Source organism: Panulirus ornatus, chromosome 42, assembly GCF_036320965.1.
Source record: "Panulirus ornatus isolate Po-2019 chromosome 42, ASM3632096v1, whole genome shotgun sequence".
Lineage (NCBI taxonomy): Eukaryota > Metazoa > Arthropoda > Malacostraca > Decapoda > Palinuridae > Panulirus > Panulirus ornatus.
The window spans coordinates 19,053,925-19,078,991 of NC_092265.1; the positions used below are offsets into that span (position 1 = coordinate 19,053,925).

At 41.1% G+C, this 25,067-nt stretch overlaps 1 protein-coding gene across 6 annotated transcripts in view; it reads right to left on the minus strand.

The window, feature by feature from the left end:
* The window catches only part of Yod1 (Yod1 deubiquitinase), a 168,512-nt gene that overhangs the window by 56,321 nt on the left and 87,124 nt on the right, over positions 1–25,067 (minus strand). The window lies entirely within an intron of this gene.

Genomic DNA, 25,067 nt, shown 5'->3' on the forward strand with positions numbered 1-25,067 from the left:
GGCTCCTCTGATACCCCTCTTGCATCATCCTCCATCTTATAGTCAAAATCAAGCACTACATTATCCCTTTCTCCAATCAGTGCTTTATTTCTGATATAACCTGTTTCCTTGTAACTGAAGTCAAGCAGAGATTGTGTATCATCCCCTCTGATTTTCATATACTCCATGTTATGCTGATAGAGGAAGTTCTCCTGTATACATTCAAGAAACTTGTGTTTCCATGACTCTCTCTTTAAGAGAATCTCAGCTTTTCCAGTCTTTTCCCCTATGACTGAAATCATCGTTACCAATACTTTATCATCTCCAAGGTGGGAGGCATCTGAACATTTCAGACTATCCCTTCCCCAGTCTCACTTTTATTCCTCCCCTCTAACCACCAAAAGAAATGGAATAAAAAACTTCTACCTTCTGATCATTTCCTTCATTGTTCTCAAAGCACATATGTTTGTATGTAGTTTATTAGTTACCAATTTGTCATGTACAGGGATACTTACAGTCATGAGACCTCATTTCTTGAACACTATCTACTATTCTATAAACTTTTAAACTTCTCTTTTCTATAAATGTTTACCAAATCCTCATTCTATTCATTCACCACTTCAAAATACTCACTCCATCTTCTCACATCACCACTACTTGTTATCACCTCCCCATTTGCCCCCTTCACTGATGTTCCCATTTGTTCCCTTGTCTTACGCACTATATTTACCTCCTTCCAAAACATCTTTTTATTCTTCCTAAAATTTGATGATACTCTCTCACTCCAACTCTCATCTGCCCTCTTGTTTACCTCTTGCACCTTTCTCTTGATCTCCTGCCTCTTTCTTTTATATATCTCCCATTCATTTGCATTATTTCCCTGCAAAAATCGTCCAAGTACCTCTCTACTCTCTTTCACTAATATACTTACCTCTTCATCCCACCAATCACTACCCTTTCTAATCTGCAAACCTCCCACGCTGCTCATGCCACAAGCGTCTTTTGCGCAAGCCATTACTGCTTCCCTAAATACATCCCATTCCTCCCCCAATCCCCTGACATCCTTTGTTCTCACCTTTTTCCATTCTGTACTCAGTCTCTCCTGGTACTTCCTCACAAAAATCTCCTACCCAAGCTCACTTACTCTCACCACTCTCTTCACCCCAACATTCTCTCTTCTTTTCTGAAAACCTTTACAAATCTTCACCTTCGCCTGCAAAAGATAATGATCATACATCCCTCCAGTTGCACCTCTCAGCACATTAACATCCAAAAGTCTCTTTCCTCATTTATTAGCGAGGTAGCGCAACGAAACAGATGAAAGAATGGCCCAACCCACCCAAATACACATGTATATACATACACGTCCACACACGCAAATATACATACCTATACATCTCAATGTACACATATATATACACACACAGACATATACATATATACACATGTACATAATTCATACTGTCTGCCTTTATTTATTCCCATCGCCACCTCGCCCCACATGGAATAACAACCCCCTCCCCCCTCATGTGTGCGAGGTAGCGCTAGGAAAAGACAACAAAGGCCCCATTCGTTCACACTCAGTCTCTAGCTGTCATGTAATAATGCACCAAAACCACAGCTCCCTTTCCACATCCAGGCCCCACAGACCTTTCCATGGTTTACCCCAGACGCTTCACATGCCCTGGTTCAATCTATTGACTGCACGTCGACCACGGTATACCACATCATTCCAATTCACTCTATTCCTTGCACGCCTTTCACCCTCCTGCATGTTCAGGCCCCGATCATTCAAAATCTTTTTCACTCCATCTTTCCACCTCCAGTTTGGTCTCCCACTTCTCCTCATTCCCTCCACCTCTGACATATATATCCTCTTGGTCAATCTTTCCTCATTCATTCTCTCCATGTGACCTAACCATTTCAAAACACCCTCTTCTGCTCTCTCAACCACACTCTTTTTATTTCCACACATATCTCTCACCCTTACATTACTTACTCGACCAAACCACCTCACACCACATATTGTCTTCAAACATCTCATTTCCAGCACATCCACCCTCCTGCACACAACTCTATCCATAGCCCACACCTCGCAGCCATACAACATTGTTGGAACCACTATTCCTTCAAACATACCCATTTTTGCTTCCGAGATAATGTTCTCGACTTCCACACAATCTTCAAGGCTTCCAGAATTTTCGCCCCCTCCCCCATCCTATGATTCACTTCCACTTCCATGGTTCCATCTGCTGCCAGATCCACTCCCGGATATCTAAAACACTTCACTTCCTCCAGTTTTTCTCCATTCAAACTTACCTCCCAATTGACTTGACCCTCAACCCTACTGTACCTAATAACCTTGCTCTTATTCACATTTACTCTTAACCTTCTTCTTTCACACACTTTACCAAACTCAGTCACCAGCTTCTACAGTTTCTCACATGAATCAGCCACCAGCGCTGTATCATCAATGAACAACAACTGACTCACTTCCCAAGCTCTCTCATCCACAACAGACTGCATACTTGCCTCTCTTTCCAAAACTCTTGCATTCACCTCCCTAACAACCCCATCCATAAACAAATTAAACAACCATGGACACATCACACACACCTGCCACAAACCTACATTCGCTGAGAACCAATCACTTTCCTCTCTTCCTACATGTACTCATGCCTTACATTCTCGATAAAAACTTTTCACTGTTTCTAACAACTTGCCTCCCACACCTTCCACAGAGCATCTCTATCAACTCTATCATATGCCTTCTCCAGATCCATAAATCCTACATACAAATCCATTTGCTTTTCTAAGTATTTCTCACATACATTCTTCAAAGCAAACACCTGATCCACACATCCTCTACCACTTCTGAAACCACTCTGTTCTTCCCCAATCTAATGCTCTGTACATGCCTTCACTCTCTCAATCAATACCCTCCCATATAATTTACCAGGAATACTCAACAAACTTATACCTCTGTAATTTGAGCACTCACTCTTATCCCCTTTGCCTTTGTACAATGCAAGCATTCCGCCAATCCTCAGGCACCTCACCATGAATCATACATACATTAAATAGCCTTACCAACCAGTCAACAATACAGTCACCCCCTTTTTTAATAAATTCCACTGCAGTACCATCCAAACCTGCTGCCTTGCTGGCTTTCATCTTCCACAAAGCTTTTACTACCTCTTCTCTGTTTACCAAATCATTTTCCCTAACCCTCTCACTTTGGACACCACCTCGACCAAAACACCCTATATCTGCCACTCTATCATCAAACACATTCAACAAACCTTCAAAATACTCACTCCATCTCCTTCTCACATCACCACTACTTGTTATCACCTCCCCATTAGCCTCCTTCACTGAAGTTCCTATTTGCTCCCATGTCTTACGCGCTTTATTTGTCTCCTTCCAAAACATCTTTTTATTCTCCCTAAAATTTAATGATACTCTCTCACCCCAGCTCTCATTTGCCCTCTTTTTCACCCCTTGCACCTTTCTCTTGACCTCCTGCCTCTTTCTTTAATACATCTCCCACTCATTTGCATTTTTTCCCTGCAAAAATCGTCCAAATGCCTCTCTCTTCTCTTTCACTAATAATCTTACTTCTTCATCCCACCACTCACTACCCTTTCTAATCAGCCCACCTCCCATGCTTATCATGCCACAAGCATCTTTTGCGCAAGCCATCACTGCTTCCCTAAATACATCCCATTCCTCCCCCACTCCCCTTACCTCCTTTGTTCTCACCTTTTTCCATTCTGTACTCAGTCTCTCCTGGTACTTCCTCACACAAGTCTCCTTCCCAAGCTCACTTACTCTCACCACTCTCTACTGGTGATTGGGAATACCTGGTTTAAAAAGCGAGATACACATAAGTATACGTATGTAAGTAGGAGAGATGGCCAGAGAGCGTTATTGGATTACGTGTTAATTGACAGGCGCGCGAAAGAGAGACTTTTGGATGTTAATGTGCTGAGAGGTGCAACTGGAGGGATGTCTGATCATTATCTTGTGGAGGCTAAGGTGAAGATTTGTATGGGTTTTCAGAAAAGAAGAGTGAATGTTGGGGTGAAGAGGGTGGTGAGAGTAAGTGAGCTTGGGAAGGAGACTTGTGTGAGGAAGTACCAGGAGAGACTGAGTACAGAATGGAAAAAGGTGAGAACAAAGGAGGTAAGGGGAGTGGGGGAGGAATGGGATGTATTTAGGGAAGCAGTGATGGCTTGCGCAAAAGATGCTTGTGGCATGATAAGCATGGGAGGTGGGTTGATTAGAAAGGGTAGTGAGTGGTGGGATGAAGAAGTAAGATTATTAGTGAAAGAGAAGAGAGAGGCATTTGGACGATTTTTGCAGGGAAAAAATGCAATTGAGTGGGAGATGTATAAAAGAAAGAGACAGGAGGTCAAGAGAAAGGTGCAAGAGGTGAAAAAGAGGGCAAATGAGAGTTGGGTGAGAGAGTATCATTAAATTTTAGGGAGAATAAAAAGATGTTCTGGAAGGAGGTAAATAAAGTGTATAAGACAAAGGAGGAAATGGGAACTTCAGTGAAGGGCGCAAATGGGGAGGTGATAACAAGTAGTGGTGATGTGAGAAGGAGATGGAGTGAGTATTTTGAAGGTTTGTTGAATGTGTTTGATGATAGAGTGGCAGATATAGGGTGTTTTGGTCGAGGTGGTGTGCAAAGTGAGAGGGTTAGGGAAAATGATTTGGTAAACAGAGAAGAGGTAGTAAAAGCTTTGCGGAAGACGAAAGCCGGCAAGGCAGCAGGCTTGGATGGTATTGCAGTGGAATTTATTAAAAAAGGGGGGTGACTGTATTATTGACTGGTTGGTAAGGTTATTTAATGTATGTATGACTTATGGTGAGGTGCCTGAGGATTGGCGGAATGCGTGCATAGTGCCATTGTACAAAGGCAAAGGGGATAAGAGTGAGTGCTCAAATTACAGAGGTATAAGTTTGTTGTTTAATTTGTTTATGGATGGGGTTGTTAGGGAGGTGAATGCAAGAGTTTTGGAAAGAGGGGCAAGTATGAAGTCTGTTGGGGATGAGAGAGCTTGGGAAGTGAATCAGTTGTTGTTCGCTGATGATACAGCGCTGGTGGCTGATTCATGTGAGAAACTGCAGAAGCTGGTGACTGAGTTTGGTAAAGTGTGTGAAAGAAGAAAGTTAAGAGTAAATGTGAATAAGAGCAAGGTTATTAGGTACAGTAGGGTTGAGGGTGAAGTCAATTGGGAGGTGAGTTTGAATGGAGAAAAAATGGAGGAAGTGAAGTGTTTTAGATATCTGGGAGTGGATCTGGCAGCGGATGGAACCATGGAAGCGGAAGTGGATCATAGGGTGGGGGAGGGGGCGAAAATTCTGGGGGCTTTGAAGAATGTGTGGAAGTCGAGAACATTATCTCGGAAAGCAAAAATGGGTATGTTTGAAGGAATAGTGGTTCCAACAATGTTGTATGGTTGCGAGGCGTGGGCTATGGATAGAGTTGTGCGCAGGAGGATGGATGTGCTGGAAATGAGATGTTTGAGGACAATGTGTGGTGTGAGGTGGTTTGATCGAGTGAGTAACGTAAGGGTAAGAGAGATGTGTGGAAATAAAAAGAGCGTGGTTGAGAGAGCAGAAGAGGGTGTTTTGAAGTGGTTTGGGCACATGGAGAGGATGAGTGAGGAAAGATTGACCAAGAGGATATATGTGTTGGAGGTGGAGGGAGCCAGGAGAAGAGGGAGACCAAATTGGAAGTGGAAAGATGGAGTGAAAAAGATTTTGTGTGATCGGGGCCTGAACATGCAGGAGGGTGAAAGGAGGGCAAGGAATAGAGTGAATTGGAGCGATGTGGTATACCGGGGTTGACGTGCTGTCAGTGGATTGAATCAAGGCATGTGAAGCGTCTGGGGTAAACCATGGAAAGCTATGTAGGTATGTATATTTGCGTGTGTGGACGTATGTATATACATGTGTATGGGGGGGGGTTGGGCCATTTCTTTCGTCTGTTTCCTTGCGCTACCTCGCAAACGCGGGAGACAGCGACAAAGTATAAAAAAAAAAAAATATATATATATATATATATATATTATCACTGGGGATAGGGGAGAAAGAATACTTCCCACGTATTCCCTGCGTGTCGTAGAAGGCGACTAAAAGGGGAGGGAGCGCGTGGCTGAAAATCCTCCCCTCTTGTTTTTTTTTAATTTTCCAAAAGAAGGAACAGAGAAGGGGGGTTAGGTGAGGATATTCCCTCTAAGGCCCAGTTCTCTGTTCTTAACGCTATCTTGCTAACGCGGGAAATGGCAAATAGTATGAAAAAAAAATATATATATATATTGGAAAGGATCACAATTTTGCGTGTGATCAGAAAACCCACCAATGTATTCTCATATATCCATTATTACTCATCTCAACACGACAGAGTTAAATTATCATCATTTCAATCTATGTTCCTTAGGGCATTACGTATTTGCAGTCCAGAGTTTATTGATGATGAGTTTGAGAAGATATATTCTGTTGGATCTAAGGTAAAGTACACTAGATCTTTCATTGATAAATCCTTTAAGTTAGCAAAGAAAACATTTTATAGAGTTGAGCCCAAACCTTCCACTGACACCAAGAATCTTTTAATTCTCCCTTTTAATAATAATTTCACTTTGTTCCCATGTTGCTTAAATCCTTTTATGTAAATGCTGCCTTTAGCAACAATAATACTATAAAGAATATCTTAATCAGGAATTCACCAGAAAATTCTCTTGGTTGCATCTATAAAATGCCTTGTGGAAACTGATAAATTTTACATTGGTCAGACTGGTAAGGATCTTTCTGTTAGACTTAAGCAACATAAATATAGTATAAGAACGGGACAAGAATCAAATGCCTTGTTTAATCATGTTAAAAACTACGATCATTGTATTGACTGGAGTAACGCCATCTCAGTTATGAACTCTAACTCTATTACCAAGAGAAATATCATTGAATCTTCTACTATTAAATACACAAAGAATTATAATCTTATTATTAGTGATGGTCTATACAAATTAGATAACTTGATTGTTGATAAGATTTGTAAAATGGTAAGTTTATGAATGCTTGTTGTATGTTTTGGACAATCACATGTTTACCAAATGGCGTCCTAACTTCGTCTCTTCGATGTCTATCAACTGACTGTTATATTTCTCTCTTGTGTCTCCCCTGATGATGTGATCATTACACGAAAGTGCACTTGGGAACTTTTCGTGTTTCATTTTTCCTGTGGACTCATAGGAATATATTTATTTATTTATTTATTTTGCTTTGTTGCTGTCTTCCACGTTAGCGAGGTAGTGCAAGAAAACAGGCGAAAGAATGGCCCAACCCACCCACATACACATGTATATACATACACGTCCACACACGCAAATATACATACCTATACATCTCAACATATACATATGTATACACACACAGACATATACATATATACACATGTATATAATTTATACTGTCTACCCTTATTTATTCCCATTGCCACCCCACCACACATGAAATAACAACCCCCTCCCCCCTCATGTGTGTTAGGGAGCGCTAGGAAAAGACAATAAAGGCCCCATTCGTTCACACTCAGTCTCTAGCTGTCATGTAATAATGCACCGAAACCACAGCTCCCTTTCCACATCCAGGCCCCACACAACTTTCCATGGTTTACCCCAGATGCTTCACATGCCCTGGTTCAATCCATTGACAGCACGTCGACCCCGGTATACCACATTGTTCCAATTCACTCTATTCCTTGCACGCCTTTCACCCTCGTTCATGTTCAGGCCCCGATCACTCAAAATCTTTTTCACTCCATCTTTCCACCTCCAATTTGGTCTCCCACTTCTCCTTGTTCCCTCCACCTCTGACACATATATCTTCTTTGTCAATCTCTCCTCACTCATTCTCTCCATGTGACCAAACCATTTCAAAACACCCTCTTCTGCTCTCTCAACCACGCTCTTTTTATTACCGCACATCTCTCTTACCCTATTATTACTTACTCGATTAAACCACCTCACACTACATATTGTCCTCAAACATATCATTTCCAGCACATCCACCCTCCTGCGCACAACTCTATCCATAGCCCACGCCTCGCAACCATACAACATTGTTGGAACCACTATTCCTTCAAACATACCCATTTTTGCTTTGCGAGATAAAGTTCTCGACTTCCACACATTCTTCAATGCTCCCAGAATTTTCACCCCCTCCCCCACCATATGACTCACTTCCACTTCCATGGTTCCATCCGCTGCCAAATCCACTCCCAGATATCTAAAGCACTTCACTTCCTCCAGTTTTTCTCCATTCAAACTTACCTCCCAACTGACTTGACCCTTAACCCTACTGTACCTAATAACGTTGACTGTCAACTTTCTTCTCTCACACACTTTACCAAACTCAGTCACCAGCTTCTGCAGTTTCTCACATGAATCAGCCACCAGCGCTGTATCATCATCAAACAACAACTGACTCACTTCCCAAGCTCTCTCATCCACAACAGACTGCATACTTGCCCCCCTTTCCAAAACTCTTGCATTCACCTCCCTAACAACCCCATCCATATACAAATTAAACAACTATGGAGACATCACACACCCCTGCCGCAAACCTACATTCACTGAGAACCAATCACTTCCCTCTCTTCCTACACGTACACATGCCTTACATCCTCGATAAAAACTTTTCACTGCTTCTAATAACTTGCCTCCCACACCATATATTCTTAATACCTTCCAAAGAGCATCTCTGTCATCTCTATCATATGCCTTCTCCAGATCCATAAATGATACATACAAATCCATTTGCTTTTCTAAGTATTTCTCACAAAAATTCTTCAAAGCAAACACCTGATCCACACATCCTCTACCAGTTCTGAAGCCACACAGCTCTTCCCCAATCTGATGCTCTGTACATGCCTTCACCCTCTCAATCAATGCTCTCCCATATAATTTCCCAGGAATACTCAACAAACTTATACCTCTGTAATTTGAGGACTCACCTTTGTCCCCTTTGCCTTTGTACAATGGCACTATGCAAGCATTCTGCCAATCCTCATGCTTGTGGCATGAGAAGCATGGGAGGTGGGCAGATTAGAAAGGGTAGTGAGTAGTGGGATGAAGAAGTAAGATTATTAGTGAAAGAGAAGAGAGAGGCATTTGGATGATTTTTGCAGGGAAAAAATGCAAATGAGTGGGAGATGTATAAAAGAGAAAGGCAGGAGGTCAAGAGAAAGGTGCAAGAGGTGAAAAAGAGGGCAAATGAGAGTTCGGGTGAGAGAGTATCATTAAATTTTAGTGAGAATAAAAAGATGTTTTGGAAGGAGGTAAATAAAGTGTGTAAGACAAGGGAAGAAATGGGAACTTCAGTGAAGGGGGCTAATGGGGAGGTGATAACAAGTAGTGGTGATGTGAGAAGGAGATGGAGTGAGTATTTTGAAGGTTTATTGAATGTGTTTGATGATAGAGTGGCAGATATAGGGTGTTTTGGTCGAGGTGGTGTGCAAAGTGAGAGGGTTAGGGAAAATGATTTGGTAAACAGAGATGAGGTAGTAAAGGCTTTGCGGAAGATGAAAGCCAGCAAGGCAGCGGGCTTGGATGGTGTTGCAGTGGAATTTATTAAAAAAGGGGTGACTGTACTGTTGACTGGTTGGTAAGGTTATTTAATGCATGTATGATTCATGGTGAGGTGCCTGAGGATTGGCAGAATGCTTGCATTGTGCCATTGTATAAAGGCAAAGGGGATAAGAGTGAGTGCTCAAATTACAGAGGTATAAGTTTTTTGAGCATCCCTGGTAAATTATATGGGAAGGTATTGATTGAGACGGTGAAGGTATGTACAGAGCATCAGATTGGGGAAGAGCAGTGTGGTTTCAGAAGTGGTAGAGGATGTGTGGATCAGGTGTTTGCTTTGAAGAATATATGTGAGAAATACTTAGAAATCAAATGGATTTGTATGTAGCATTTATGGATCTGGAGAAGGCATATGATAGAGTTGATAGAGATGCTCTGTGGAAGGTATCACGAATATATGGTGTGAGGTAAGTTGTTAGATGTAGTGAAAAGTTTTTATCGAGGATGTAAGGCATGTGTACGTGTAGGAAGAGAGGAAAGTGATTGGTTCTCAGTGAATGTAGGTTTGCGGCACGGGGGTGTGTGATGTCTCAATGGTTGTTTACTTTGTTTATGGATGGGGTTGTTAGGGAGGTGAATGCAAGAGTTTTGGAAAGAGGGGCAAGTATGCAGTCCGTTGTGGATGAGAAAGCTTGGGAAGTGAGTCAGTTGTTGTTCGCTGATGATACAGCGCTGGTGGCTGATTCATGTGAGAAACTGCAGAAGCTAGTGACTGAGTTTGGTAAAGTGTGTGAAAGAAGAAAGTTGAGAGTAAATGTGAATAAGAGCAAGGTTATTAGGTACAGTAGGGTTGAGGGTCAAGTAAATTGGGAGGTAAGTTTGAATGGAGAAAAACTGGAGGAAGTGAAGTGTTTTAGATATCTGGGAGTGGATTTGGCAGCAGATGGAACCATGGAAGTGGAAGTGAATCATAGGGTGGGGGAGAGGGTGAAAATTCTGGGAGCCTTGAAGAATGTGTGGAAGTCAAGAACATTATCTTGGAAAGCAAAAATGGGTATGTTTGAAGGAATAGCGGTTCCAACAATGTTGTATGGTTGCGAGGCGTAGGCTATGGATAGAGTTGTACACAGGAGGGTGGATGTGCTGGAAATGAGATGTTTGAGGACAATATGTGGTGTGAGGTGGTTTGATCGAGTAAGTAATGTAAGGGTAAGAGAGATGTGTGGTAATAAAAAGAGTGTGGTTGAGAGAGCAGAAGAGGGTGTTTTGAAATGGTTAGGTCACATGGAGAGAATGCGTGAGGAAAGATTGACCAAGAAGATATATGTATCAGAGGTGGAGGGAACGAGGAGAAGTGGGAGACCAAATTGAAGGTGGAAAGATGGAGTGTAAAAGATTTTGAGTGATCGGGGCCTGAACATGCAGGAGGGTGAAAGGCGTGCAAGGAATAGAGTGAATTGGAACGATGTGGTATACCAGGGGTCGGCGTGCTGTAAATGGATTGAATCAGGGCATGTGAAGCGTCTGGGGTAAACCATGGAAAGCTGTGTAGGTATGTATATTTGCGTGTGTGGACGTATGTATATACATGTGTATGGGGCTGGGTTGGGCCATTTCTTTCGTCTGTTTCCTTGCGCTACCTCGCAAACGCGGGAGACAGCGACAAAGGGAAAAAAAAAAAAAAAAAATATATATATATATATATATATATATATATATATATATATATATGTGTGTGTGTGTGTATATATATATATATATATATATATATATATATATATATATATATATATATATATATATATATATATATATATATATATATTTTTTTTTTTTTTTTTTTTTTTTTTTTTTTGGAGAAGGAGGAAGATGACCCGTTGCAGTTCTCGCTGTGGCAACAGGATGTAAAAAGAGAAGCTTGTTCATCATGGCTGGAGTTAACACAGTCCCAAGCTTCGATTTCTGCGTCAGGGTAGAGAGCAGTTGAGTGCCTGGACTGTGGCAAGAAATGATGTGGTCACCTCAGGACTGGGTCCTCGTGTCCTCTGCCCAGTGGGACTCTAATGTCATCTTTAAGTTGTGTTTCGCAAGGAGCAAGTCAGTTCTACCTTGGCCCACCAGTGATGCTACTACGTTTGTGAATCAAGAACCATTGCAACACAAACCTCGCCAGGTGGTAGAGTGTCCCGCAGTGTATCGAGACAGACTTCCCCAGAACTTTTTTAAAGGGGAAGTAAATGTTTATAGTTGTGTTACTGGAGTGATAGTTTTCATACATGGTGCTTTGACAAGAAAATAGTGAAATTGGAAAAAATGTAGCTTAGACATTGAAGCTTATTGATACAGTGGTTAAATTGATGAGAACTACTATTGACGTTTGTGTAAATAAATTATACATTTCCTTTTTCCATAGCCAGAGGTTGAACCAGCATGTGACATTCATTTTTCATTTCAAGCTAGAAGTTTCAGTTTTCTAAATTGTTTCTTACATTTTCATATGTATATATATGTATGTGTGAGTGTGTGTATATGTGCGTATGTGTGTGTATGTGTGTGTATGTGTATATATATGTATATATATTATCCCTGGGGATAGGGGTGAAAGAATACTTCCCACGCATTCCTCGCATGTCGTAGAAAGCGACTAGAGGGGACGGGAGCGGGGGGCCAGAAATCCTCCCCTCCTTGTACTTTTTTAACTTTCTAAAATGGGAAACAGAAGAAGGAGTCATGCGGGGAGTGCTCATCCTCCTCGAAGGCTCAGATTGGGGTGCCTAAATGTGTGTGGATGTAACCAAGATGTGAAAAAAGGAGAGATAGGTAGTATGTTTGAGGAAAGGAACCTGGATGTTTTGGCTCTGAGTGAAACGAAGCTCAAGGGTAAAGGGGAAGAGTGGTTTGGGAAGGTCTTGGGAGTAAAGTGCATGCACACACACACACACACACACACACACACACACACACACACACACATTCTAGTCCATGACGCAACTATCATAAAGAAAACAGAGCACTTACAATTCCATTGCCCTGAACTCCCTGCACATGGATGCACACACATCATTTATATCTCTATATCTGTCAACTTGACTATGTAGATGTACCTAACTCTTGTTCTTGTCCAAAGCAAGGAAATATCCAGGCCACCTTGCTCTGAAGCTCTTTTATAATTAGATAACTAGTTTTATTATAAATTCCCAGTTGTGTAATATTGGCAATATTTCATATGTATATTTACAGATAAATGGCTGCCTAAATTCAATAAAACATATATTTTTCTATTTATTGATTCAAGACTTTATGACTTGAGGTACTAGCTGGTAGATGTGGCCAGCTTCCTGAGTGTTGCAGGAGCCACATAAAGATAGAAACGACTCCTGGGGCAGGAAGTAAGTAAGTAATCTAACTTATCTAATCACTTACAGTAATATTTCCCCTCTCTCTTTCAGGTCACAGGAAAGATAAGTGCTGACCATTTAGTGAATACCACTGATTTAACATATTGCCACATGTCTTTAGCATATATAGTGAAATTTCATCAAGACCATGAAATAATTCCTTGCTCACTTATACTGTATAACTGTGTGTGTGTGTGTGTGTGTATGTGTGTGTGTGTGTGTGCGTGTGTGTGTGTGTGTGTGTGGGGGGGGGGGGGGGGGGAGTTTTACACTTTTGTTCTCCTCTCTTCACTTTGTATGTATGTGTTGTCTTTATTTTTCATTTCCCTTATGATCTATACATCATCTGTAAACATATTCAAGTAAATCATTTACATAGATTAAGAAAAATAATGGTTTCAGAACATAACCCTGTGGCATTCTGCTGGTCACCTCAACTCACTGGAGTAGGCTCCTCTGACATGCATCCTTTGTTCCCTTTTTATCAAGATTATTTTCAATCCCATGATGAAGGCTCCTATTTCTGCCTGGTGGTCAAGCTTCTTAATTAGCCTCCCAAGGGGAAGCGTCAAATGTATTCTAGTAGTCTAGATACATACAGTTCAACCAGATTTACCTTTTGTCTAGTCTAGATACAAAAAGTTCACCAGACTTCCCTTTAGTCTAAGACAGCTCACTCACTCCTTCAGAAATCTAAGAAGTTTGTTACACGTCCTACTTCCCCTAAATCCATGCTGTCTCTTACTTCGATAATTTTTTTTTGTACAAAATCACCCATTTGCTTTCTATATTATCTTTTCCAGCACCTTATGACTACATTTTTTAGAGTGAAGTCTATAGTTCAGTGTCTGTTCCCAGTCTTCTTTCTCATAAATAGGTATGACATTCACCAGCTTCCCTTCACTGTCTTGCTCCAGCAACATCTTGAACAGCATTTCAAGAGGTTTATCTGATATATCTGCACACATCTTCAACTCACATGGTGAAATTTCATCACAAACATGAGCTTTTAATAAGTCAAAACCTTTTGGTATCTTATTTTTCTAGATATCTCATTGTTTACTAAAGCTTCCTGTGTGTGTGTAATCATGTTTGTACTGTACGGAGTTTTACATTCATGGAGCCCCATCTCTTGACTGTTCTTTATCATACAACTTTTTAAACTCGTGGATGCTGTGTGCATTTGCCATGTCCTCTGTCATTCCATTCCATTTATCCACCACTCGTAAATCATCGAACTACTTTTTTTTACATCTTTTTAACAAGTGTCTTTCTTAATTTCATGTCATGTCCTCTAGTTTCTCTATACCTACATTTTATGAAGAACCTCATGTCATTGACCTGTTTTAAAATTTCATAATATTGTGATCAGGTCACCCCTCACTCTTCTCTCATCCAATGTAGGTGATTTCAAAGCCTTTAGCCTTATCCTGTAACTTAGGACTCTCTTGATTCTGGTACTCTCTTTGTTGTCCTCTTCTGGACATTTTGTGTTAGCTCTTTAGGTGAGGTGATTAAACTTCAAAAGCATATTCTAGTTTTGGCCTTATGTACAATATACACAGCTTGCTAAATGTTCCCTTATCTATGTACTTAAAAGCCAATCTGATATCTGCCAGAAGACAATTTGTCTCCTTTACCATTTTCGAAATGCAGGACTCTAACAAGTTAGGAACAATGTCAGCTTCCAAGTCCTTCTCACACACAGAAGCCTGTAGGTTATTTCTTGCAACATAATCATACTAAGGCCTCCTTTCACTTTGTGCCATCCTTATCATCTTAAATTTGCTTGAATTTCATCAACAATGTATCAGACCAACTTAAGTTTGTTCAGGTATCCTTGTAAGCAGATGGAGCCCTCACTTTTCACTTGCCCCATGACTTTTGGATCATTTGCAAATATATTAGGGTAGGAGCCCATTCCTTCAGGCAAATAATTCACACAGACCAGGAGGAGTAACAGCCCAAAGCATAACCTGTTACCTTCTTGAGAAAGCCCCTCTGACATGTTTCCTTTGTTCCCTTCCACTAAGATAATGTATCCATTGGAGAAGTCTCCCACTTATTCCTGCTTAGCATCTCAGCTTCTTAATCAGCCTCCTATGCAGTACTGCCTCAAATGCTTTCTGGTAATCAAGCTCATATGGTAAAATTTCCTCAGGATAATGAGCATTGTATGGGTCAAAACCTTTCACCACAATACCCTGGTTCCTGGTTACTTTTACTCCATATCCCAATCTACATCACCACAAAATTTTTAAAGTTCTGTGTAGTTTCTACAATTGTATCTCCTCCTCCGGTCTTCTCATCTCAGCTCTTTCATTTACCATATAATCAGACCTAAGCATTACAGGATCACATTTTCAAATGGTGTATCACACATTATATTTTCAATAATCATATTAGTCTGTTTAAAGATAAGATCTAGCACTGAGGGTGAATCAGTCTCTCTCATCCTATTATGTTAACTGACAGGAAATTTTCCTGTGCAGAGGCTCCCCCATTTTTATGGAAGACTCAACATACGGAAATCCATCTTTACATAAGTTGTCCCATAACTCAATATAACATTTTTTCGAAACAATTATATTTGCATCAACAACACAGACGCTAAGTAGTGAGCACGGAGGAATATGGGAGAGGGTTGCGTCAGGTGGGCAGCCTCTTCCCCAAGGTATGCATCTTACATAAATTGTGATACAGTTACAATGGTTCCATGCATATTGTTTCAGAACTCTCAGTGACTTTTAGTGTAAACATTGCCCTAATTTCTAACTCAAAATGAATGAAAAATTACCTACTATTTATGAGATTGCAAAACCTCTTTGCAAATATAGAGACTTTTTTAGAGATGAAAAAGAAAATTATAAAGAAGCACAAAGGTGGGCAAACACTCTCTTCCATATCACATAAGGTAAGGATGGCTATGTCAACAGTGAACACAATTCTAAAGAACGATGAGCGCACTGAGTAACATGTAAAAGGTTCAGCTCTTTAAAAATCAACTGTCACAACCAAGAAGCAAGTTTATGCTATCTGAGACAGAGAAATTACTAACCCTGTGGATGGAAGTTCAGATTTAATATCATACTGCTAAGGCTCATGGAGATACAAGTGGAGGCTAGGAATCACTTTGAAGAAGTTTAAGGAAAGTATGGTAATTGGTTATGCTGAAAAAAAATTTGTGGCTAGGCATACATGGTTTAATAGATTTAATGCTTGTGCTAATTTTCATGTTAAAGTGAGTGGTGAGTCATTAAAGATTTTTTTTGTTTGATAATTTCATTCTTTTGTTTCTTTTCTGTAATTAGTAATTTCTTTATGATATTTCTTTTGCTCAGTTTAGAGGTGTTTTAAGTGTGTTTGCGTTGCAGTCTGGAGTTTGAGGTGTAAGTGTGGTGGACAAGTACAGTATAGTTCTGGAGTTTGAGGTGTAAGTGTGGTGGACAAGTACAGTATAGTATGTGGCACATGATAGTGATAGAAAACACATGTCTTTTTGTTTTAGCCAACAAGCACTGGCCCTGCATATTCTGTACTTTTCTAAACCTTTCATCAACTAGGCCACAGACTTCCTTGACTGCTATAACTCTAAAAGTGCATATTATTCTTTCTGCAGCTTCAGTTAATTTCTTATGTACCTCTGTTTGTTTAACCCTAAGTCCTGTTTCTTTGGTACCTCCCTGCCAACCATCGTCAAGAGATTTTTTTATGTGTTTTAGTCATTTCCTCTAACTGAACAGATACTGAAGTTGCTCTTCTGCACCTCCACCCCAACTACTGACAAAATATTCTGTATGTTTTTCTCTTTTAATCTGATTGAATAGCTTCTAGGATATCTACACAAGCCCATCAGACCTTGTTTCCTTTCTAACAAATTCACCTTCTTAATTAGGTACCTCATGAATCCCATACACTAGACTGAAGTCTAGTTCATTGCAAATATTTTATTTTTCTGATCCTATTTACCTCTCTCATCTTGTGACATCCTTCATGATACCTGATTTGATTTCTCAGTCCCTTTAACTCCTCCTTTAGCTGTTTACCTTCTGGCCTTGCTTCTCAACAGATTCCATTAACATCTCCAAACATCTGTTCTCTTGTGTTCCTCTTTCATCTCTTCCTTATGGATCTTGTTACGACTTACTGGTCTTGGTGCTTTTTCTTATTGAGGTCCATACCAGACTATACTCCATTTTGTAACAAAAACTTTAGGGCAGTTTTTGGCTTTGTTGACAAGCTCATCCTAACTTTCCAGTCCAATTTCTCTGCATTCTTTAAGACCTCCATTTATATTTTCTTTCTTGGCTCTGGCAGTGCTCATCTCTAAAATCATCCCCTAAATTAGTTCTAGTAATAATAATGTAGCTTACTAGCACAAAAAAATTTAATAAGGAAAATCTTTAACTGACTACCTTATGGAAACACTAAAAGTTTACCTGCTTTTGTTAAGTCATAGCTGCACTTCTACACAGAAAATATCAGCTACATGCATTTACTTCTCAAATGTTAGCCAGTCTTATTGGGTCTAAGTTTCACAATAAAGAAAATAAACAGATTCACTGAAGTTATCAATAATCATAGGTATGCAATTTGAATTTGGAAAACTGTAACTTCCAAGCCCTATTAATCTTTCAAAATTTGGTACAAGTACACCATCGATTTTCAGGCACTCTTGGTTCCAAAGCCTTACCAGATTAACAATTTTGCCGGACCAACCATGGTCACATAATAATAATTCAACACACCTCTAACCCACCAATCATACATCTCTTATGTGCCTAAAGTACATCATGGACTGCTAGAAATCTAAATTAAACAAATATTAAATGTATTTACATGCAAGAGGTGAAAAAGAGGGCAAATGAGAGTTGGGGTGAGAGAGTATCATTAAATTTTAGGGAGAATAAAAAGATGTTCTGGAAGGAGGTAAATAAAGTGCGTAAGACAAGGGAGCAAATGGGAGCTTCAGTGAAGGGCGCAAATGGGGAGGTGATAACAAGTAGTGGTGATGTGAGAGGGAGATGGAGTGAGTATTTTGAAGGTTTGTTGAATGTGTTTGATGATAGAGTGGCAGATATAGGGTGTTTTGGTCGAGGTGGTGTGCAAAGTGAGAGGGTTAGGGAAAATGATTTGGTAAACAGAGGAGAGGTAGTAAAAGCTTTGCGGAAGGTGAAAGCCGGCAAGGCAGCAGGTTTGGATGGTGTTGCAGTTGAATTTATTAAAAAAGGGGGTGACTGTATTATTGACTGGTTGGTAAGGTTATTTAATGTATGTATGACTCATGGTGAGGTGCCTGAGGATTGGCGGAATGCGTGCATAGTGCCATTGTACAAAGGCAAAGGGGATAAGAGTGAGTGCTCAAATTACAGAGGTATAAGTTTGTTGAGTATTCCTGGTAAATTATATGGGAGGGTATTGATTGAGAGGGTGAAGGCATGTACAGAGCATCAGATTGGGGAAGAGCAGTGTGGTTTCAGAAGTGGTAGAGGATGTGTGGATCAGGTGTTTGCTTTGAAGAATGTATGTGAGAAATACTTAGAAAAGCAAATGGATTTGTATGTAGCATTTATGGATCTGGAGAAGGCATATGATAGAGTTGATAGAGATGCTCTGTGGAAGGTATTAAGAATATATGGTGTGGGAGGCAAGTTGTTAGAAGCAGTGAAAAGTTTTTATCGAGGATGTAAGGCATGTGTACGTGTAGGAAGAGAGGAAAGTGATTGGTTCTCAGTGAATGTAGGTTTGCGGCAGGGGTGTGTGATGTCTCCATGGTTGTTTAATTTGTTTATGGATGGGGTTGTTAGGGAGGTGAATGCAAGAGTTTTGGAAAGAGGGGCAAGTATGAAGTGTGTTGGGGATGAGAGAGCTTGGGAAGTGAGTCAGTTGTTGTTCGCTGATGATACAGCGCTGGTGGCTGATTCATGTGACAAACTGCAGAAGCTGGTGACTGAGTTTGGTAAAGTGTGCGAAAGAAGAAAGTTAAGAGTAAATGTGAATAAGAGCAAGGTTATTAGGTACAGTAGGGTTGAGGGTCAAGTCAATTGGGAGGTAAGTTTGAATGGAGAAAAACTGGAGGAAGTAAAGTGTTTTAGATGTCTGGGAGTGGATCTGGCAGCGGATGGAAGCGGAAGTGGATCATAGGGTGGGGGAGGGGGCGAAAATTCTGGGAGCCTTGAAGAGTGTGTGGAAGTCGAGAAAATTATCTCGGAAAGCAAAAATGGGTATGTTTGAAGGAATAGTGGTTCCAACAATGTTGTATGGTTGCGAGGCGTGGGCTATGGATAGAGTTGTGCGCAGGAGGATGGATGTGCTGGAAATGAGATGTTTGAGGACAATGTGTGGTGTGAGGTGGTTTGATCGAGTGAGTAACGTAAGGGTAAGAGAGATGTGTGGAAATAAAAAGAGCGTGGTTGAGAGAGCAGAAGAGGGTGTTTTGAAATGGTCTGGGCACATGGAGAGAATGAGTGAGGAAAGATTGACCAAGAGGATATATGTGTCGGAGGTGGAGGGAACGAGGAGAAGAGGGAGACCAAATTGGAGGTGGAAAGATGGAGTGAAAAAGATTTTGTGTGATCGGGGCCTGAACATGCAGGAGGGTGAAAGGAGGGCAAGGAATACAGTGAATTGGATCGATGTGGTATACCGAGGTTGATGTGCTGTCAGTGGATTGAATCAGGGCATGTGAAGCGTCTGGGGTAAACCATGGAAAGCTGTGTAGGTATGTATATTTGCGTGTGTGGACATATGTATATACATGTGTATGGGGGTGGGTTGGGCCATTTCTTTCGTCTGTTTCCTTGCGCTACCTCGCAAACGCGGGAGACAGCGACAAAGCAAAAAAAAAAAAAAAAAAAATTTATTTTATTCATTTTGCTTTGTCGCTGTGTCCCGCATTAGCTAGGTAGCGCAAGGAAACTGACGAAAGAATGGCCCAACCCACCCACATACACATGTATATACATACACGTCCACACACGCAAATATGCTACCTATACATCTCAACGTATACATATATATACAGACACAGACATATACATATATACACATGTACATAATTCATACTGTCTGCCTTTATTCATTCCCATCGCCACCCCGCCACATATGAAATAACAACCCCCTCCCCTGCATGTGCGCAAGGTAGCGCTAGGAAAAGACAACAAAGGCCACATTCGTTCACACTGAGTCTCTAGCTGTGATGTATAATGCACTGAAACCACAGCTCCCTTTCCACATCCAGGCCCCACAAAACTTTCCATGGATTACCCCAGATGCTTCACATACCCTGGTTCAATCCATTGATAGCATGTTGACCCTGGTATACCACATCATTCCAATTCACTCTATTCCTTGCATGCCTTTCACCCTCCTGCATGTTCAGGCCCCGATCACTCAAAATCTTTTTCACTCCATCTTTCCACTTCCGATTAGGTCTCCCACTTCCCCTTGTTCCCTCCACTTCTGACACATATATCCTCTTTGTCAATCTTTCCTTACTCATTCTTTCCATGTGACCAAACCATTTCAAAACACCCTCTTCTGCTCTCTCAACCACGCTCTTTTTATTACCACACATCTCTCTTACCCTATTATTACTTACTAGATCAAACCACCTCACACCACATATTGTCCTCAAACATCTCATTTCCAGCACATCCACTCTCCTCCGCACAATTCTACCCATAGCCCACGCCTCGCAACCATACAACATTGCTGGAACCACTATTCCTTCAAACATACCCATTTTTGCTTTCCGAGATAATGTTTTCGACTTCCACACATTCTTCAACACTCCCAGAACTTTCGCCCCCTCCCCCAGCCCTATGATTCACTTCCGGTTCCATGGTTCCATCCGCTGCCAAATCCACTCCCAGATATCTAAAACACTTCACTTCCTCCAGTTTTTCTCCATTCAAACTTACCTCCCAGTTGACTTGCTCCTCAACCCTACTGTACCTAATAACCTTACTCTTATTCACATTTACTCTCAGGTTTCTTCTTTCACACACTTTACCAAACTCAGTCACCAGCTTCTGCAGTTTCTCACATGAATCAGCCACCAGCATCAGCGAACAACAACTGACTCACTTCCCAAGCTCTCTCATTCACAACAGACTGCATACTTGCCCCTCTTTCCAAAACTCTTGCATTCACCTCCCTAACAACCCTATCCATAAACAAATTAAACAACCATGGAGACATCACACACCCCTGCCGCAAACCAACATTCACTGAGAACCAATCACTTTCCTCTCTTCCTACATGTACACATGCCTTATATCCTTGATAAAAACTTTTCACTGTTTCTAACAACTTGCCTCCCACACCATATATTCTTGATACCTTTCACAGAACATCTCTATCAACTCTATCATTTGCCTTCTCCAGATCCATAAATGCTGCATACAAATCCATTTGCTTTTCTAAGTATTTCTCACATACATTCTTTAAAGCAAACACATCCTCTACCACTACTGAAACCACACAGCTCTTCCCCAATCTGATGCTCTGTACATGCCTTCACCCTCTCAATCAATACCCTCCCATATAATTTCCCAGGAATACTCAACAAACTTATACCTCTGTAATTTGAGCACTCACTTTTATCCCCTTTGCCTTTGTACAATGGCTCTATGCAAGCATTCCGCCAATCCTCAGGCACCTCACTATGAGTCATACAAAAATTAAATAACCTTACCAACCAGTCTACAATACAGTCACTCCCTTTTTTAATAATTTCCGCTGCAATACCATCCAAACCCGCCACCTTGCCGGCTTTCATCTTCTGCAAAGCTTTCACTACCTCTTCTCTGTTTACCAAATCATTTTTCCTAACCCTCTCACTTTGCACACCACCTCGACCAAAACACCCTATATCTGCCACTCTATCATTAAACACATTCAACAAACCTTCAAAATACTCACTCCATCTCCTCACATCACCACTACTTGTTATCACCTCCCCATTAGCCCCCTTCACTGAAGTTCCCATTTGTTCCCTTGTCTTACGCACTTTATTTACCTCCTTCCAAAACATCTTTTTATTCTCCCTTAAATTCAATGATACTCTCTTATTTCCCCTCTCTTTCACCTCTTGCACCTTTCTCTTGACCTCCTGCCTCTTTGTTTTATACATCTCCCACTCATTTGCATTATTTCCCTGCAAAAATCATCCAAATGCCTCTCTCTTCTCTTTCACTAATAATCTTACTTCTTCATCCCACCACTCACTACCCTTTCTAATCTGCCCACTCCCACGCTTCTCATGCCACAAGCATCTTTTGCGCAATCCATTTCTGCTTCCCTAAATACATCCCATTCCTCCCTCACTCCCCTTATGTCCTTTGTTCTCACCTTTTTCCATTTTGTACTCAGTCTCTCCTGGTACTTCCTCACACAAGTCTCCTTCTCAAGCTCACTCTCTTACATTTATTTAATGTAAATTAAATAAATAAATGAAATACAGGTACTTGTAGAAGTAGAATAATACATTAGTGAAAGAAGATTACAGGTATTAATTAAACAAGATCAAACAAAAATCAAATGCACAAATTTATTTATTTCTTTAAGAGATGCTCAGTTGTAATCCAGCCATTTTTATTTGCACAGTATGTTACTGGGTAAACTTTAACACCTTTCAAAGCCCTGGGACATTCACTTTTTCCTATGGTTTGCATCTGTGCATACCTGTTGCGTTTGAGCACTCTAAGATGGTAAGTCTGTCCTTACCTCGTTTAAATCCTGTGGGGTCTTCGTCTTCTGGTGTTAGTGTTTTCCTAGGTGTGCATTACCAGAATAATGCAGTTTCGTCTACATTATACAACCACTCAGGACTGAGGTGCTTGTCAGCTATGAGTTTCGCAAATTCATCCACATACTCGGCAGCTCCTTCATGGTTTGCAGACCACTTTTCTCTCACACTATTTTTTTTTTTTTTTTTTTTTTTTTTATACTTTGTCGCTGTCTCCCGCGTCTGCGAGGTAGCGCAAGGAAACAGACGAAAGAAATGGCCCAACCCCCCCCCATACACATGTACATACACATGTCCACACACGTGTATACATACCTACACAGCTTTCCATGGTCCACCCCAGACGCCTCACATGCCTTGATTCACTCCACTGACAGCACGTCAACCCCTGTATACCACATCGCTCCAATTCACTCTATTCCTTGCCCTCCTTACACCCTCCTGCATGTTCAGGCCCCGATCACACAAAATCTTTTTCACTCCATCTTTCCACCTCCAATTTGGTCTCCCTCTTCTCCTCGTTCCCTCCACCTCCGACACATATATCCTCTTGGTCAATCTTTCCTCACTCATTCTCTCCATGTGCCCAAACCATTTCAAAACACCCTCTTCTGCTCTCTCAACCACGCTCTTTTTATTTCCACACATCTCTCTTACCCTTACGTTACTTACTCGATCAAACCACCTCACACCACACATTGTCCTCAAACATCTCATTTCCAGCACATCCATCCTCCTGCGCACAACTCTATCCATAGCCCACGCCTCGCAACCATACAACATTGTTGGAACCACTATTCCTTCAAACATACCCATTTTTGCTTTCCGAGATAATGTTCTCGACTTCCACACATTTTTCAAGGCTCCCAAAATTTTCGCCCCCTCCCCCACCCTATGATCCACTTCCGCTTCCATGGTTCCATCCGCTGACAGATCCACTCCCAGATATCTAAAACACTTCACTTCCTCCAGTTTTTCTCCATTCAAACTTACCTCCCAATTGACTTGACCCTCAACCCTACTGTACCTAATAACCTTGCTCTTATTCACATTTACTCTTAACTTTCTTCTTCCACACACTTTACCAAACTCAGTCACCAGCTTCTGCAGTTTCTCACATGAATCAGCCACCAGCGCTGTATCATCAGCGAACAACAACTGACTCACTTCCCAGGCTCTCTCATCCCCAACAGACTTCATACTTGCCCCTCTTTCCAGGACTCTTGCATTTACCTCCCTAACAACCCCATCCATAAACAAATTAAACAACCATGGAGACATCACACACCCCTGCCGCAAACCTACATTCACTGAGAACCAATCACTTTCCTCTCTTCCTACACGTACACATGCCTTACATCCTCGATAAAAACTTTTCACTGCTTCTAACAACTTGCCTCCCACACCATATATTCTTAATACCTTCCACAGAGCATCTCTATCAACTCTATCATATGCCTTCTCCAGATCCATAAATGCTACATACAAATCCATTTGCTTTTCTAAGTATTTCTCACATACATTCTTCAAAGCAAACACCTGATCCACACATCCTCTACCACTTCTGAAACCGCACTGCTCTTCCCCAATCTGATGCTCTGTACATGCCTTCACCCTCTCAATCAATACCCTCCCATATAATTTACCAGGAATACTCAACAAACTTATACCTCTGTAATTTGAGCACTCACTCTTATCCCCTTTGCCTTTGTACAATGGCACTATGCACGCATTCCGCCAATCCTCAGGCACCTCACCATGAGTCATACATACATTAAATAACCTTACCAACCAGTCAACAATACAGTCACCCCCTTTTTTAATAAATTCCACTGCAATACCATCCAAACCTGCTGCCTTGCCGGCTTTCATCTTCCGCAAAGCTTTTACTACCTCTTCTCTGTTTACCAAATCATTTTCCCTAACCCTCTCACTTTGCACACCACCTCGACCAAAACACCCTATATCTGCCACTCTGTCATCAGACACATTCAACAAACCTTCAAAATACTCATTCCATCTCCTTCTCACATCACCACTACTTGTTATCACCTCCCCATTTACGCCCTTCACTGAAGTTCCCATTTGCTCCCTTGTCTTACGCACCCTATTTACCTCCTTCCAGAACATCTTTTTATTCTCCCTAAAATTTACTGATAGTCTCTCACCCCAACTCTCATTTGCCCTTTTTTTCACCTCTTGCACCTTTCTCTTGACCTCCTGTCTCTTTCTTTTATACTTCTCCCACTCAATTGCATTTTTTCCCTGCAAAAATCGTCCAAATGCCTCTCTCTTCTCTTTCACTAATACTCTTACTTCTTCATCCCACCACTCACTACCCTTTCTAAA